The sequence below is a fragment of the Ictidomys tridecemlineatus genome, unplaced genomic scaffold, assembly GCF_052094955.1.
Source record: "Ictidomys tridecemlineatus isolate mIctTri1 unplaced genomic scaffold, mIctTri1.hap1 Scaffold_44, whole genome shotgun sequence".
NCBI classification, from domain to species: domain Eukaryota; kingdom Metazoa; phylum Chordata; class Mammalia; order Rodentia; family Sciuridae; genus Ictidomys; species Ictidomys tridecemlineatus.
Genome location: NW_027522848.1, coordinates 1007384 through 1023462, shown reverse-complemented (window position 1 = coordinate 1023462; position 16079 = coordinate 1007384).

Below are 16079 nucleotides of genomic sequence, written 5' to 3'. Positions count from 1 at the left end.
AGGGTAAATTCAGTGTGCCTCATGCATTGTAGGTTGAAGGTAATGATAAAATATTAACTGAGGAGATCCAGAACTCTGTAATTTGTGGGAGACATTAAGGGCAATTTAGAAAAAGAAAATATACTTAAATCCTTTTAGATTTGCCTCTGTCCTCTGTTATTATGAATTTGATTCTGTCAAATGAAATTATGTGGGTATGATTCTCTCTGAATTTATGTTTTCTTTTGTTTTTAGAATTTTGTCAACTATGTCATGTAAAGCCCTATCCTAAACTCACTTTGGGGGCTCTTTTACCATCTGCTCTGGACTGCAGAGCAGAGACCCACCTCACTCATTCTGTGCAATGAATTGATTTTTGTTAATCCCTGCAAACAATGGTTGGAAGAACAAGCATATTGGAGGGTCTTTCATATTCTATAATATGGTTGTCAGACCCTGTGAGGTTAAAGGTTTCTACTTGCTGTGTTAGAAACATCTTCCCTATGAGAAGGGTTTATCTATATATTTTTTTTTTGTTTTGGAAGCCCCATGAACACAGAAGAGAAGCATTTATGGTCACAAACAAAGGAATGCCAGAAGCCATTATATGTGAGAAAATACAAAAAAAAAAATATTCTCTTGGAGCTTTTAGAGGTAAAAGGTTTATTTCTGTTTTTTGTAAGAAAACTAAAATTTCTCTTTTACCTGACAATATTTTGATGTTTTAAACTTGCTTGGAATTTCTACCTGTGTTTTGAATTCACCTATGCCTGGTTATCCTTTACCAGATAGCAACCCTGTCTAAAACCTTACTGGTGCCTCATAAATTCTGGCTCCCACTGACCAAATAACAATTCTCTCTAAATCTCAGTGGCAGCTCATAAATTATAATGTCTGGATCTGAATTTATTTTATACCTTGAAATGTTAGCCATGTAGATCCTTAACCTGCTATCTGCCTTTGTATTATGATTGTCAAAATCTTGTTAGCTGTAAGTGCCTTAGACACCCACTTCCTTTGTAACTTTTTGTGCTGTAAAAACTTTTTCCTGAAGATCAGGGGGATGATTTCTAGCATGGTATCTTGTAAGAGACAGTCCTGGCCAGCTTTTGTGTACACAATACAATCTTGATTTAATTTGATTTAAAATTTGAGTTGGTGGTCTTTTCTTTGTGTTTTGGTTCAACATTAACCTTTTTCTTTTTTAACTTCACTGTTAATAAAACCAAATAACACAATAAAACTCCTGTAAATGAGCCAGGTGCATAATAATAGTGATTCTTTACTGAAAGCAGAGTATTTATCATAGAAATGATATAAGATTAAAAATTAAAAGATATCTCAAATATCAAGGGAGTTTAGGAGTTAGAAATTTTTTTCTTTCAGAATATAGGTAGTAAAATAGGATGAATGAGAAAATGTGAAGCATAAATATTTTAAGTAATATGCAAAAAAAGTCACCAAAATATTTATTACAAAAAAATCATATCTACAGAAATGGTTCAAAAGAAGCAGTTTTTGTCCAGAATAAACATTTGGACAGGAATGTAAGATTTGGTTTTCTTTTTAAGTAGTTTTACTAATAGTGAATAATCTTTAAACTATTTCTTCATTTTACTGGTTGGAACTCATTATAATTCATATATCTGCGAAAAAGGTACTGAATGCAGAAAAATATTATCACTCATGTTTAAGTCACCTACATTATTTGATCTTTCCCTTTTTAAACCAAAAATCTGCATAAAACCATCTCTTAATAAATATCTCTATCTCTGTATATTAGCAGCAACTGAGTTATAAAATTTGCTATGATAACTTATCTCTTCATGTACTTAAGGACTATGAATTTGCTGCTTAGCATTTAGGTATAACTTTCTATGGTATTCTCTAGTTATTTATGACTCTATGCCAAGTTTTATACCAAGCTCTCATTATGTGCCTTAATTACTCTGTGTAGCAATGTAGGATCCATGTCTTATTTTTGACACTTTGTTCCTAGAACTGTGTCTAAAGAGAAATATGTACAAGATGATTATCCAGGAAAAAAATCTATTTAATATTATATTTTATTTTATATTTATTTATATATTTATGTATACATATTTTTATTATATAGAAACATACGTTGGTCTGAACCTACAGTGATACTAGTGTGTTTTAACTTGAATTGTTTGTGAGAAACAAACTAAAAAGACTTTTCTCTTTGTTTGTTTGTGATTTCTGCAACCTCAGGTACCTAGTGAATAATAGCAGAAATAAATAGGTAACTCTCTAATTTGAGGCAGAACCATCAAACTAGATGATGTTTTGCTTCTGCTTTCTAACTTGATTTTTAAAAACATACCTTTAAATTTACATGGAACCCTTTTGGAATTCTGTTCTGTTCTTTTAAAAAAAATCCATGAAAGTGAAAAAGAATGCATTAAAGATAAATAATTATTTTCAAACAATTCATTTCTTAAAATAATTTTTTTCAAATTACTAAAAATTCTGAAAAGTTAGAAAAGTTAAAATCTTTAGAAATATCCTAAGAAAATTTCTCTTTTCTCAGGACAGTAGACTATATCTCCAACTCATTCCTCTCTAGAATTGGACTGTGTGCAAATATGAAAAAAAAGTGCTAAGATGCCCCACATGGCTTATAAGTTTTAAAATCCAGACAGGAGCTCAAATCTGCCATTTTTCTACTTTACAAAATACAAAATCTTAAATTTGTATACTTAACAAACATTTGCAGAAGTGTAATTCAAAATGACCTAAAAAAAAATGAAAAAATCATTGAAAGATGACCCACTGAACATGAAGACTTATAATATTGAAGCCCTTATGTTAAATGTTTTTTATCATTGTCAAAATTTTCCATGTTTATATTATCAATATATTAATCAAAATTTTATGCATTTAATAACAAATATCTTAGTTCCTATTTTACTCAGTCTTTTAAAAAATTAGTAGTAATTAATATTAATAACTTAATTCTCATACTTGTTAAAGTATGAAACATATACTTTAAAAGCTATGGCTGTAGCAAGTGAAAAATCCAGCCTAATTTTCTTTTAAGATTGGGAACCATCTCATAACAAAGGCATGAAAAGTTAATTTCTGCTTCATTATAAATTACTGTGATTTGTAAACTTGCTTGAAATGCCTGCCAGTGCCTTGAACTTACCCAAGTCTGTTTTTCCCTGATTAGATAAAAACCCTCCCTTAAATTTTAATGATGACTCATAAATTATGGCTTTCTCTGACCAAATAACACTCTGAAATTTTAGTGGTGCATCATAAATTCTGATTTTGTGATCTAAACTTACTCCCTAAATGCTGAAACATTTCGACCATTAACCTACTACCTGCCTTTGTATTACCTTTCCAAAATCCTGTTATCCATGTAAGTTTTCAAGACACCCCTCTTTTGCAACTTTTTGTGCTATAAAACTACAGTCCTAGAGAACTGGAGTGCTGTTGACTTTTCCCATGGGTTTCAGGAGAGACTGTTATGCTCAAATGCGGGACCCCCAAAAGAGCACCAGAGACAAAGACCAATGTAAGCAGCAAAGAGTGTTTATTGCGAGCTAGTTCAGTCCTCCACACACAAAGCAATTTGTTGCTTAGAGGCCCTGATTCCAGGGTTTGCAGCAGTTTTGTACACTCTTTGGGGAAAGCAGGTACCACACATACATCATAACATCTTTTAGCAAATCATCACACACCTTGGGAAAATCATAAACAACTCTAAAACATGATTAGCACATTCACTGGTGGGAACAAGTTGGGTAAGGGTGACTGGTTTGTACAAGATGGGGATTCCTTTGAACTGATTGGCTTAGGCCATGAGGGTAGTATCTGTGAATTATATGGTTTCCCCAAATGTTATCAACCACCATAAACTACTGGGAGGGTCATCTGGCATCCCAGATATTTTCCCAGTCACATGCTGATTGGTGGCTGCTAGGGGGTTGCTATGGTCTCCACCTATCCTGACTGAGTAAGGGACACCAGGCACAGCAGATCTCTCCTGTTATTTGTAGGAAAACAACTTAGCAGGGTGGGTATGTACCTGGGAGTGCTCTGTGGGTCTTTCCAAGGACAAGGGTCATGCCCCATTCCTTGGACAGTCTTTGCTCTGAGGTAGAGGCTGGTTTCTCACCTTCTACCTTATGTTTTTTAAATGTATTTTTTAGCTGTAGCTGAATACAATACCTTTGTTTTACTTATTTATTTTTATGTGGTACTGAGGATTGAACCCAGGGTCTTGTACAAGTGAGGTGAGCACTCTACTTCCTAGCCAAAATTCCAGCCTCTTATGTGTTGTTTTTATTTGGCATTTTTACTTTAGGGGGTTTCTTTCCAGTTCAAAGTTTAATCTGTCACCTAAAAAGAACAGAGATCAAAAAATTTTAAATAAAATTTGATAGTTATTGTAATTATTTTATATTAACTCCTTAATAATATTCAAACATATAAAAAAAACACCATTCAACGACCTGAGATTTCAACCCTTATTCTGCCTGGATTGGATAATATTCCCTGTCACTCAAAAAAGGGCTCACTTCTTTCAGATTCAATGTTCATGATCTGAAGCCCCTTTCAATCAAGAGCATTTTGTGGGATCTGTCCAATCCTGAGTGTCATCAGGGAGGAAGAGGGTGGGCTTTCACTTTTTATCTCCTGAGTCCTCCATTTTTGCCATTTCTCGTCTCATACTTCAGAGTCACAGGTTGTTCGGCTGTGCAGGAACTGAGGATCCCAAGTAGCCCTACTCCTGTGAACCAGGCAATGGTGAGTGTGCATTGGCCTAGCGAGGGAGGCTGGGGGAGGAAGACTATTGGAACCACAAGACTGGCTGTGTTGAAAACAGGAGCTAGCAGATGATCCTCTGGGCAGTCTCTGGATTCTGCAGGCTTAAGTTCTCCACTGGGCCACTATGTTCTAAGTCCTACTGGTCAACCAGGTGGGAAACATGTCAATGGCAGAGACTCTTTGCTGCCTTTCTTATGCTCAAAGGGCATCCTCAGCATCTGCATAAAATACATTGTGGCAGGTGTGTTCCTGCAGCTCAAATGTTGTAGATTGACAGGTGAAATAATTATCAAAATCAAATCTCCAAAGGCCATTTTCCTGCAGGAGAAGAGCTGTCATTTTGGGTACCTAAATTTCCGCTTGAGCTAGCTAATTTTCATTTTGAAATTCTTTTATTTTTTACTTTCTTCATTATTATTATTTTGTAAAAGTTAGGTGAGCTGAGGGATACTGTACTCCTTAGCCATATCCTTGGTAGTGAAGCCAGATTTACAGATAGGTAGTTAATGTAGTTAGGTAAATTGGGTCTAATATTCAGTAAAATAGAGAATGAACATCATATTGAGAATGGAGTCCAGGAAAAGGAAAATTGAAAATGTCCCCAAGGCCCTGAGCCCATCCCAAAGAAATTTTAATGAAGCAGCTCCCAGCAAACATAGAGATGCTAATCAAAAAGCCCTTCCTGCCCATATTACTCCTTCAGCCCACCTGTTCTGAACAATTTGGGTCTTCCCACCTATATTGCATCACTGCAAGATAATAGAACAAAGAACAGCAATGTGACAGGAATGCGGAATAGCTTAATGAAGACTTTAGCTATAAAAAAGCTAAAAAAAACCCAAAAACCAACCAAACAAAAAAAAAAAACCAAAAATCCTTCCATGATTCTACCTCTTGAGTGCCCTTTTTCCTCTGGGAAAAGTATTTTCTGCTGTCTTTAATAAAGCTTTTACTTTCCACTGTAAACTTGCCTTGGTGTACTTCTCTGGTGTTATACCTCAGCATTGGGGAAGCAAGGACTATTCACCAGATAACAGCCCTGACAGGTTTAAATTTATTTTGAGAAAGGTCCTATCTAAGCTATTGTGAAAGGGTAAAGTTTCTAAGCTGGAAAGCTTGAATGTAAAAGATCAGGTATTATTAAGTTCCTCTGTTACACCCAGATTCCTGAGATAGTTAAAACAACGCCCTACTGGCCATTTAGCCTAGGGCAGTTCCTCACAGGGCACGAACCAATCAGTTTGAATGTGTAACCCACTTATGAATGACCAATCACCACTCCCCCCCCCCAATGTGCCAATCATGTCTCAGAGTTGTTGTTCAATTTCCCCGTGCCTCATGATGATTTGTTCTGATGTATGCAAAGCCCACAGCCCCCTCCAAAAAGTGTACTTAAGCTCTGCTTGACCTTTGCTCGGGGCTCTGGGCTGCTCTCCCTCCTTGAGCGAGCACAGAGTCCCAGCGCTCTGGAATGGATCCCCAATAAATATCCCCTTTTGCCAATTGCATGGAGTCAGTCTCTTGGGTGGTCTCTCCCTCTGACGTTTCGCCAGACCCTTATAATTTAGATTATTTTTGTTATGGTTTGATTTATCTAGACTTTGCTATTGCAATAAAGCATACAGTTTTTACATACATATATATTCATATAGGGATCTTATTTATATTTTGATTTTTTGATGATTATTGTACTATTATAATTTCACAATATATATAATAGTAGGTCATGATCAGTTCTTTTTTTGCTCTTATAATTGAAAAGGTTTTTGGCTAAAATTACATATAACTTTGAAGATGAATTTTAAAAATTTATGCTTTGGTTTCTTCATTTAAAGTAAAGCATGTTGATTTTTTTTATTATTGCATTATTCTTGTATTTAATAGTCAGGTTTATTTTGACATAACCATAAAACATGGAATATAATTTCCTCCCCTTCAGTATCCAGTAGTTTCACCTTCCCTATTCTCCTACTTTCTTTATTGTATATTTATTTATTCATTTTTTATTATTGCTTTATAGAATACACATAAAAGTAGACTTCATATGATATATTCATATTTGTACATAGCAATTTTGGTGATATATATTGTTTAATTTGAAGGAAAATTATCACCTTTATAATGATGAGTTTTATCCTCTGTACATGAGATGTACAATTCAGTCTATTATGTGCTTTTTGTGACTTTTATTTTCTCATAATTTTGCATATTTTGTTTCTAAAAATGTACACATATGAAATACCACTTGCATAAGGCACCTATGTAAAATTTATGCACAGTGTTTTATGCTCTTTTTTAAACTGGATATATTATGAAATGTGACGGACCTTAGTGACCATTTTTTGTACAGATTATTATTTATGTCTTACAAGATGTATACTGTATTGAGCCATGCCCTCGGGCTTCAAGTGTTTGGATGAGTAGCATCATGTACTTATATGTTATCATGATCACATATGCTCTAATTTCAGTAAGTCTCTGTGATAAGTAGTGTCATGTATTTTAAATAGCAAAATAGTTTCCACAAATAGATACTAATTTAAACTACTTTTGAGTTAATGATTATTAATTTGTTTTAAATGTTCATCAATATTACTTAATTTTTCCCATGATGGGTTTTTATTTTGTATTTCTTAAATTTCTAAACATTTTGAATTTTTATAGTTAATAAACATATCTCATGTATAAATTCGCAGTTCAAACGTCTGTTCTTTATATCTTTTTGGCTCAAAAGATGAGAAAATATATCAAAAAATGAGGCTAGGGATTGATTTCAAGAAAAAAAAAGGTTTAATTATTTTTTCAAATTGACTTTTTTCTTTCCTCATCATTTATTATGGGTTTCTTGTGTGATTGTAAGGGTAGGTTATTTAAAGTGGATTCTAGGGCTTATCTTTGTTATTACTACAGGAAAAATGAATAAGAAATTTCTCTACACTATGGCTGCAGGAAATTGAATAAATTTCTTCAAAATCATATGGTAATAAAATTGTTAAATGACATTTTACTAAATATCCACTCCTTAAAAATTTTTTCTGTAATATGTTTGGCAGTGAAGCATAAATTCTATTATCTGGATTTTGAGGTTTAATATAAAATCATATGGAATAAAATTACAATCCTAGAAATATTCATACATAATTTGTTGTTTACTTAATGACTTGTTGTGGAGATAGCAACAAATTAACATATTTATTTTTAGAAATAGTTACTTTTTTCTTTTCAGTTTCTAATAAGCCTTTTAGATTTATTTCCTTACTGAGTCACACAGGGCAACTAATGTGTTTTTTTTTTTTTTTCATCTCCAGGCATTTACCCTTCTAAGAAATCTGCATTGTGAGCTCTGTTTATGAATAGTTTCTTAACATGAAAGAAAAAAAAAAGTCTGTCTGTTGTTCCTGAAATGTATTCTCAATGCACTCTCTTCAAAATGAGAGAAAATAATATTTCCCCAGACTGACATCCCTGTGTCAGGAGCTAACAATACATTGATGGTCTTTGAAGAAATTTCATATGATTCTGTCTCTGGGTAGTTTTCTGTGGGCTGCTGAATTTTCATTTAGTATCCAGATACCCATGTTTTTTCATCTCTACGATGGGAATAATTTTGTAGGGCATAGATGAATAATGCTCTTCATGGAGGCTATGAATACCTGTATTTTCTGTAGTGCACAGCTGACAAAAACCCTAGAAAACTGTGCAGATTCTATTTGGTTAACCATTATCTGCAACTCACATAAATTTTCTTTCCAAAGCTTGTAATAACCTTTTCACTTTAGGCATCCATGTCATCCCCATTCTCACATATAAAAGTTTGAATCTTTCTTTTCTAAATTCCAGGTTCCATTTCTCTTATGGTTCAATGTGGTGAAAATAATTATGTTTATTTTTGTCTTTCTTTTACACTGTGTTTCTAATAAAAATATTCTCTTCCTAAAGCCTATATTTTCAATGTCCAACTATGTTTAGAAATTTGACATAGAAAATTGCATTGATAAGTTATAAAGGAGAGTTGAGAATCCTTCTTGCTCATGTTTCCCTTCCTTAGTAACTGAACGTGAACTATGCTTGGCCCTGTAAAGGGAGCACCATAACCAATCAGATATATAATAAAAATGTTGATTGATTGTATATTCTTTTCTAAGAATTCTCTGTTCAGATCCTTGGCCCATTTCTTGATTGGATGATGATGATGATGATGATGATGATTTTCTTAGTTTTTTGAGTTTTTTATGAACCCTAGATTTCATTATGTACTCCTCACATATCAGTGCTCTATCTGAAGTTTAAGAGGTAAAAAATTTCTTCTAGGATGTAGGCTCCCTTTTCACCTCAGATTGTTTCTTTTGCTGAGAATAAACTATTTAGTTTGATTCCATCTCATTTATTGATTATGTGTTTTAATTCTTGTGGTATAGGTGTCTTATTACAGAAATTGGGGCCTAATCCCACATGATTAAGATTAGAGCCTGTGTTTTATTCTATTAGATGCAGAGTCTCTGGTTTAATTCCTAGGTTCTTAATACACTTTGAGTTGAGTTTTGTGCATGGTGAGAGATAGTGGTTTGTTGAACAGGCTATCTTTTCTCCAATGCATGTTTTTGGTACCTTTGTCTAATATATTATAATCATAATTTTGTGGGTTAGTCTCTGTGTCTTCTATTCTGTAACATTAGTCTTCCAGTCTTTTTTTTTTGCCAATGCCATGCTGTTTTGTTACCATTGCTCTTTAGTCTAGTTTGAGGTCTGGTACAGTGATGCCACCTGCTTCACTCTTCCTGCTAAGGATTGCTTTCGCTATTCTTGGTTTCTTATTTTTCCAGATAAGTTTCATGGTTGCTTTTTCTATTTCTATGAAGAATGCCACTGGAATTTTGATCAGAATTGCAGTAAATCTGTATAGTGCTTTTGGTACCATTGTCATTTTGATAATATTAATTCTGCCTATTTATGAGTAAGGTAGATATTTCCATCTTTGCTCCCATTGTCTGGTATCACTTTCCACCTCACTGATTTTTGCTGAGAAGAATCTCTTAAGTTTGAATTCATCCCATTTAGTGACACTTGTTTCTATTTCTTGTTCTTTATTAGTCTTCCTAAAGAAGCAAAATTTCAAATCCCCTACCTGGAATTATAGGTGTATGACATCATGCATACCAACACAATTCATCTTGATTTCAAGTCCACTTTCTTAAGGGGCTTTCATCCTAGAAATTAAAAGAAAATGTTATATACAGGCCATTGGGTCTAAGGACATGTCATAAAATAAGGAATATACTGTTAATAGATTTAAATAATAGACTCAAATCTTTGGACCTGGGGAAAAAACAAATACACACACACACACACACACACACACACACACACACCATATACTTTCTGGTTAAATCTCCCTGCCCTCAAGACAGTTTCTCTGTGTTGTTTTTTTTTTTTATATCTAAGGAGAAATATTGGTTTAAAAATGTATTTTTCACCTTTAGCATAAAAAGAAGTGGTCTACACTTTAGATCTCCTTCTCCAGGCAACTAGTTTCCCATCCCCATGAAACAAATCGCCACCATTAGTGGCTTAAATCCACGCCCACTCTTTGATCTGCTGGTTCTCTGAGTCAGTAATGGAGTGTAAGGTAGCATGTGCTCCAGCTCAAGGGCTCTCAGAGGCCGCAGTCAAACTTCTGGCGAAGGCCGTGGTCTCTTTTGAGGCCTCACAGGGGAGGTGCTATCTTCTGAGCACTGCAAAGGGATTCATGGGATTCATTTTCTCAACAAATACAAACTAGAATCCTTAGCTCTTCGCTGGTGGTTGAGTGAAAGTTGGCCTAAGGTTTTGGTCACTTAGAAGCTGCTTCATCAAGATGTGCTGACCAGAATGTTGACAGAGGTCCAGCCAGGTGGAGCCATGCCCTTGCCACCTTATCTGAGAAGTGTTGTCCAATGGCTTCTGTCTGTTCTATTCGTTAGTCACATCAGCCATCACTGGAAAGATGAAATTACAGAAGAGAATGCTAGGAAGGGTGATCCTCATAGAGTGATAAAATAATAAGTGCAAGCTTTTTTTTGGGGGGGGGAGTACCAGGGACTGAACCCAGAGGCATTTAACCACTGAGCCAAGTCCCCAGCCCTTTTTATTTTTTATTTTGAGACAGAGTCTTGCTAAAGGGCTTCACCAAATTGCTGAGGCTGGCTTTGAATTTGTGAGCCTCCTGTCTCAGCCTCCCCAGCTGCTGGGATGACAGGCATGCACCACCACCCCGGCTAATGGCAAACATTTTTGAAGCCTTCTGCAGTTAAAGCAAACCATCAAAAGAACACTCTAAAGGATCCGAGGACAATGGTATCTGGCATAAAACAATTGGCCCTCAGGGTTAACCAGTTCTAAGGCTCCAGTCAACAAGGGTATTCAAGGACACCCTTGGGCTATAGGGGTGCTAATTGCTAAGATTGAAACTGAAAGGTTACCAACCAATAAAATTTGATGTACCAGAACCTCAGTCAGGGACAGAACTTGGAAATTTTGAAGACAGATGCTGACAGCATCAGAAATAGAGAGAGACTTCTCTTAGTAAGTGGTCCACAAACTGCCCAAGACAGAAATGCAGATTCTTCTCTGAGGAAAGCTGTACAGTGGGATTCAGGTGCAGATCTGAACTGCTCAGGGAGTGGAGAGGCAGAGCCATATCAGACAGATACCTGAAGAGGGGTTGTGCTTTGATAAAGGAAGAGGATCCTCTTCACATATATGTCCCCCTGGCAAAATCACCAGGGGACTTCCACACGGTTCCCTAGCACCTGTGGAAAGGGAATCTTGCAGGAGAGGCCAGAAGGACAGAGGGAGAAGAGGGGTGATGTCAGGCACCCGTAGGAGGGACAGTGGGAAACGGCCCATCGTCCACTTATTCACCTTTTTGTCCATTCAACAGGTGGACTAGCAGTTACCTGCCACTGAGTGCTGAGGGTAAGGAGAGATGCAAGACCAGTGCAGTGGCACCCAGAGTTAACCAAGGTGTGAAGAGACCAGAGGAGATGGCCCCAACACCTCAGATCGCTGGGGAGGGAGACTGGGAGGAGAGTACCACAGCAAGACAGACTTAGCAAGGTGTGTGTGTGTGTGTGTGTGTGTGTGTGTGTGTGCTCACCGCCTACTTGTGCACTGGTGAGGCTGAGTGTGCCCGGATCTTGCCCACTCTATCCCATCGGCAGGTGCCGGTTCGCTTGAGCAGGGGATTGGGCTCGGGGGAGTGGACTTCTGCTGCTGCCCCCAGGGTCTGCACAGCCTGGTGTTGACTTCCCGCCCCTCCTCTCTGGAAGGCCGAAGTCATACATTTTTAATTGGAGTTTTTCAGCCAAATAGCAAACTGGCGCGCTGCCCAACTCGTGGGTGAAGATGTTGAGAGAGAAAGCCTCACCTTCTGTCCTGCTGGCAGCAAATGAAAACAAACCGCTTTTCTTCCTCTTCCAGCTGCTTTCTCTCCTCCGCTGGAGGAGAGAAATTTAAAAGCATTATTGGCTTCTTAACTCGTTTGAAGCCAAGTGACCTTCATCTGCGGCTGTCTTTGTCTTCCTCTGGTGAACCTCATCCAGATGTTGCAGAGCGCTGTTCCCCCAGAACCCTCACCTGGCTTCTGCTTCTGGCAAGTTCAGCTGGGAGAGCCTGGAGTGTGCATGCACACACGAGTACACACACACACACACACACACTCACTCACACACACATACACACACACACACACGCAGTCACACAGTCACACAGTCGCACACACTGTGGGGGGGGGCATTAGGGCTCCCCAAAGCAATGTGTCAGCACCATTTAAAACCACAGTTGATGACATTCATTTCTAATTCTTGAAAGTTTTCTTTAAAAGAAGATTAAGGCTGCAACCTACATGGCACCCCCACAGGGACAATCTTTCCTTGGCTCTGTTTGGTAATTCAATTGTGACGGGTAAAGTTGTGCAGTTGTAGCAAAAGAGCATGGAGAAGAAAAAAAAACAGAGAGGAGAGAGAAAAAGCCTTCAATGCTGTCATCCATCTTGTGAAAAATTAAAAGTGCTTACCCATGCCCAGATAGTAAATCCTACCTGCTTTATTAAATAAATGTAGTATTTCACCCAAGAAAGGAGGCCTTTGAAAGATCTGGAAAATCTTGCAGGCTTTGAAATGGAATAAAGATTGATTTGTGGGGAGGTTCTCTCTTGTACGTGTTTTTCTTCCTTCTGACATAGAGAATGGTAACCAAGACACAGAATTCATTTTAAAAGAGAGAGAGAGAGAGAGAGAGAGAGAGAGAGAGAGAGAGAGCGCGAGCGCTGGGTATTGGAAATTTGGGTGTTTTATTTATGTTACTTAAAAAATAGAGGACTCAAGAGATGATTGGGTAGGCCCAAGTTTTTATGGCAGAGCTGTTTGAAGGAGCGAGGGTCCTAGCCTGGTTCCTGTCTCATAGTAGGTATTTGAAAAAGGTAGCTGTTGAGTGATAAAGGATCTGTAATCCACCATTCTGACTTTCCTCACTTGGAAATGAATCTACCTTGAAATGAAGATAATTTAAAATTGTCCTCATTATTCAGGGTCATTTCAGTTGCAAGTTATAGAAATCTGTGTCACACTGTTTTAGTTACAAAGACACTGCCAAGTTCACAGGGCTCGGGGGCTCAGGTGTGGCTGGATCCAGTTAGTGCTCCAGTGGTGGCAACAGGATTCTCGTTCCACCTCCTAGCTCTAATAGCATGGTCATAACCTTGTTCTGCTCAGTCAGGCTTCCTCTTGTCATGGCCCCAAACAATCCCAGGTTCCATCCTCTGGGTTTGTGCTTTCTCTGGTTCATCTCCAGCAAGAGAGAACAATCTTAAGGTGGGCCTGTGAGGTCTGTGGACTCACTGTGGTTGGGTGGACTTAGAGTGGACAGCCTGCATGTCATCATGGCTGGTGGGTGGGATTATGCTGACAGCTCCAGATCCCTCCTCCAGCTCCAGATAGTGTGCCCCACCCCAACTTCCTTGGTTGAGGGGGAGGGAGGGGTGGCTCCCCAAGGAAAACGGGGTGTGAGGACCTGAAAAGGGTGATGGTAACATGGAGATCACTCCAGGGGCTGAAAGAAGCCCTGGGGACGTCATTTCATCTGTCTTCTTCCCACTCTATCTATGCTCCTCCATCTGATCTTCCATTCAGAGCCGGACATTTCCCCTCCCTCAGTTATTTGATAAGCTAATACACTCCCACTATAACCACAGTCTATGGTCACACCTCTGGGACAACCCAGCACCAGGTATGGGGGTGGGGGTGGGGGGAATGGCCCAGCTCTTGCTCCCCACACCCTAAAAAAGCCACGCCCCTCTGACCCCCTGTGAGCAGCCTTCAGGGCTTGCTGTGTGTGTCTCTGGCCTGTGCAGAACACTGTATCACTGTCATTATCACAGGGCCCCAGGTGCACTCTGTTATGAAGCTCATTCCTCGGATGAAGGGGTGGAAGGTCACAGAACCCAAGGAACTCGGCCAACCTGACCCAGCTAGTAGGCGGTGGGGCTGAGTTCCAGTTAGATCTGACCACCACCCTACACTATTTTACAGGTAATTCTCATTCTCTTTCTGCATCAGTGATTTTGGTTGAGTGAGCAAACGTTATTAATTCAACACACACGCAACAGCGCTGCGCTGTGTGTCAGCATGTGTTGTGGGCAGGGAAACAGTGAGGAAGACAGGCTCGGCCTTCACCACTCTCACTGGTTCTGGTGAGTACTGACCTGGTCCCTGAAGGGTCCTGGTGATGGGGCAGGGTGGAGCAAGGGCAAGGAGAAGAGGAGACAGAAGGCTAGCCCTGCCCTGGAGCAAGACAGCAGCCCCAGGAAGAGAAGGACAGTCCTGCAGGGTAAGTCCACACCACGAGAGGCCCTTCCTCAGAGGTCATGGGGACTCTCTCCATCTTCAGGGAGCTGCCCTCCCCAGCACTGCCTCGGAGCAGGCGCTCGGCAGCGTCTCTGACTGGGCTCCCCCTGGGCCTGCAGGGCTGCAGTGGACCAGAGAACCCCAGAACGACTTCTGGCAATGAGGGGGGCCAGGGGTTGTATCCTGGAAGCATGAAGAGGCAAAGGTTACCCCAGAGCCCCGAGAAGATCGTGCATTTCCTCACAACATAGTGTCAGTGTGCCCTGGAGGAAGGGTGGCATTTTGTTTCCCCGAGGCCACCACAACAGAATGCCAGATGCTTGCTTCTCATAGGTCTGGAGACAGGGGTCCAAGATCCAGATGCCAGCACGTTTGGTTTCTCCTGAGGCTCTCCCTGGCCTGCAGATGACTACCTGCCCTATCTCACAGGGCCTTCTCCCTGATCCCGCACACACCTGCCGGTGTCTCTTTCTCTTCTTCTGGGGACACTGGTCCTATTGGATCCGGGCTCCACCCTTCGACCACATTCTGACTTCATCACCTTTTTGAAGGCCCTAGTCCCACATGAGTCCGATGAAGGACTTCGACATTGGAATTCTGTGGGGACACAATTTAGTCTGCAACAGAAGGCATGAGGGCAGAGACCCCTTGATCCTAGGGGCATGTGTAGATGTGGGGGTCACATGTGTGCCCCCCGTGGTATAGCGCTGAGCAATGTGCCCTTTCTAAAGTGTGTCCCACAGACCCCAGTCCCACCAGAGCAGAGAAGACAAGCATTGGTGAGGACACAACACACCCGGCAGGAAAAGGCGAGATCAAGGACAAACAGGGATCTCTAAGCCTCCTTCATGGTCCCACTCCTGCTAGAGAGGTGGCTACAGAGAAATATTCCTCACTGTAACAAAACAGCAGGATGATGAGCGGAAGTGCCCTGTTGGCTTGAGTTAGTGATGGAGGGTCATTAACAGGGTACGGTGGACTGGAGAAAACTGGACCTTGGAGCCCCATCTCTAGGGGTGGAGACTGGGGGGCTGGGCAGAAATAAGAAGGTCCCAGCAGAGGCAGGAGACTGGGGGAGTGTCCCTGTTGCCCTCCAGTGATGGGGATCTAGGGAACAGTCCTTGTTGGATTTTGCCACTTGAATCTGTAGGGATCTTTCTTTTAAATAAAGCCACTAATCACAGGCGATTTCCAAGTGTGTCTTCTATTAGGGTGTTTTCCGTAGCAGTGTTTGACACAGGATTTTAGAGCAATGGAGTAACATTAGCATATCTAAGAGAAGTTCCTTTGGGAGTGGGTTTGAAAAGTCATTAATGGAACAGAGAGGAGGTAAAAGACATTTCGGAGCCTTTTCCCATTTCCAATCCCTGCTTCTGCCAGCAGAAATTTTGACCTTTCTGTTCTATTTATTTAAAAAAT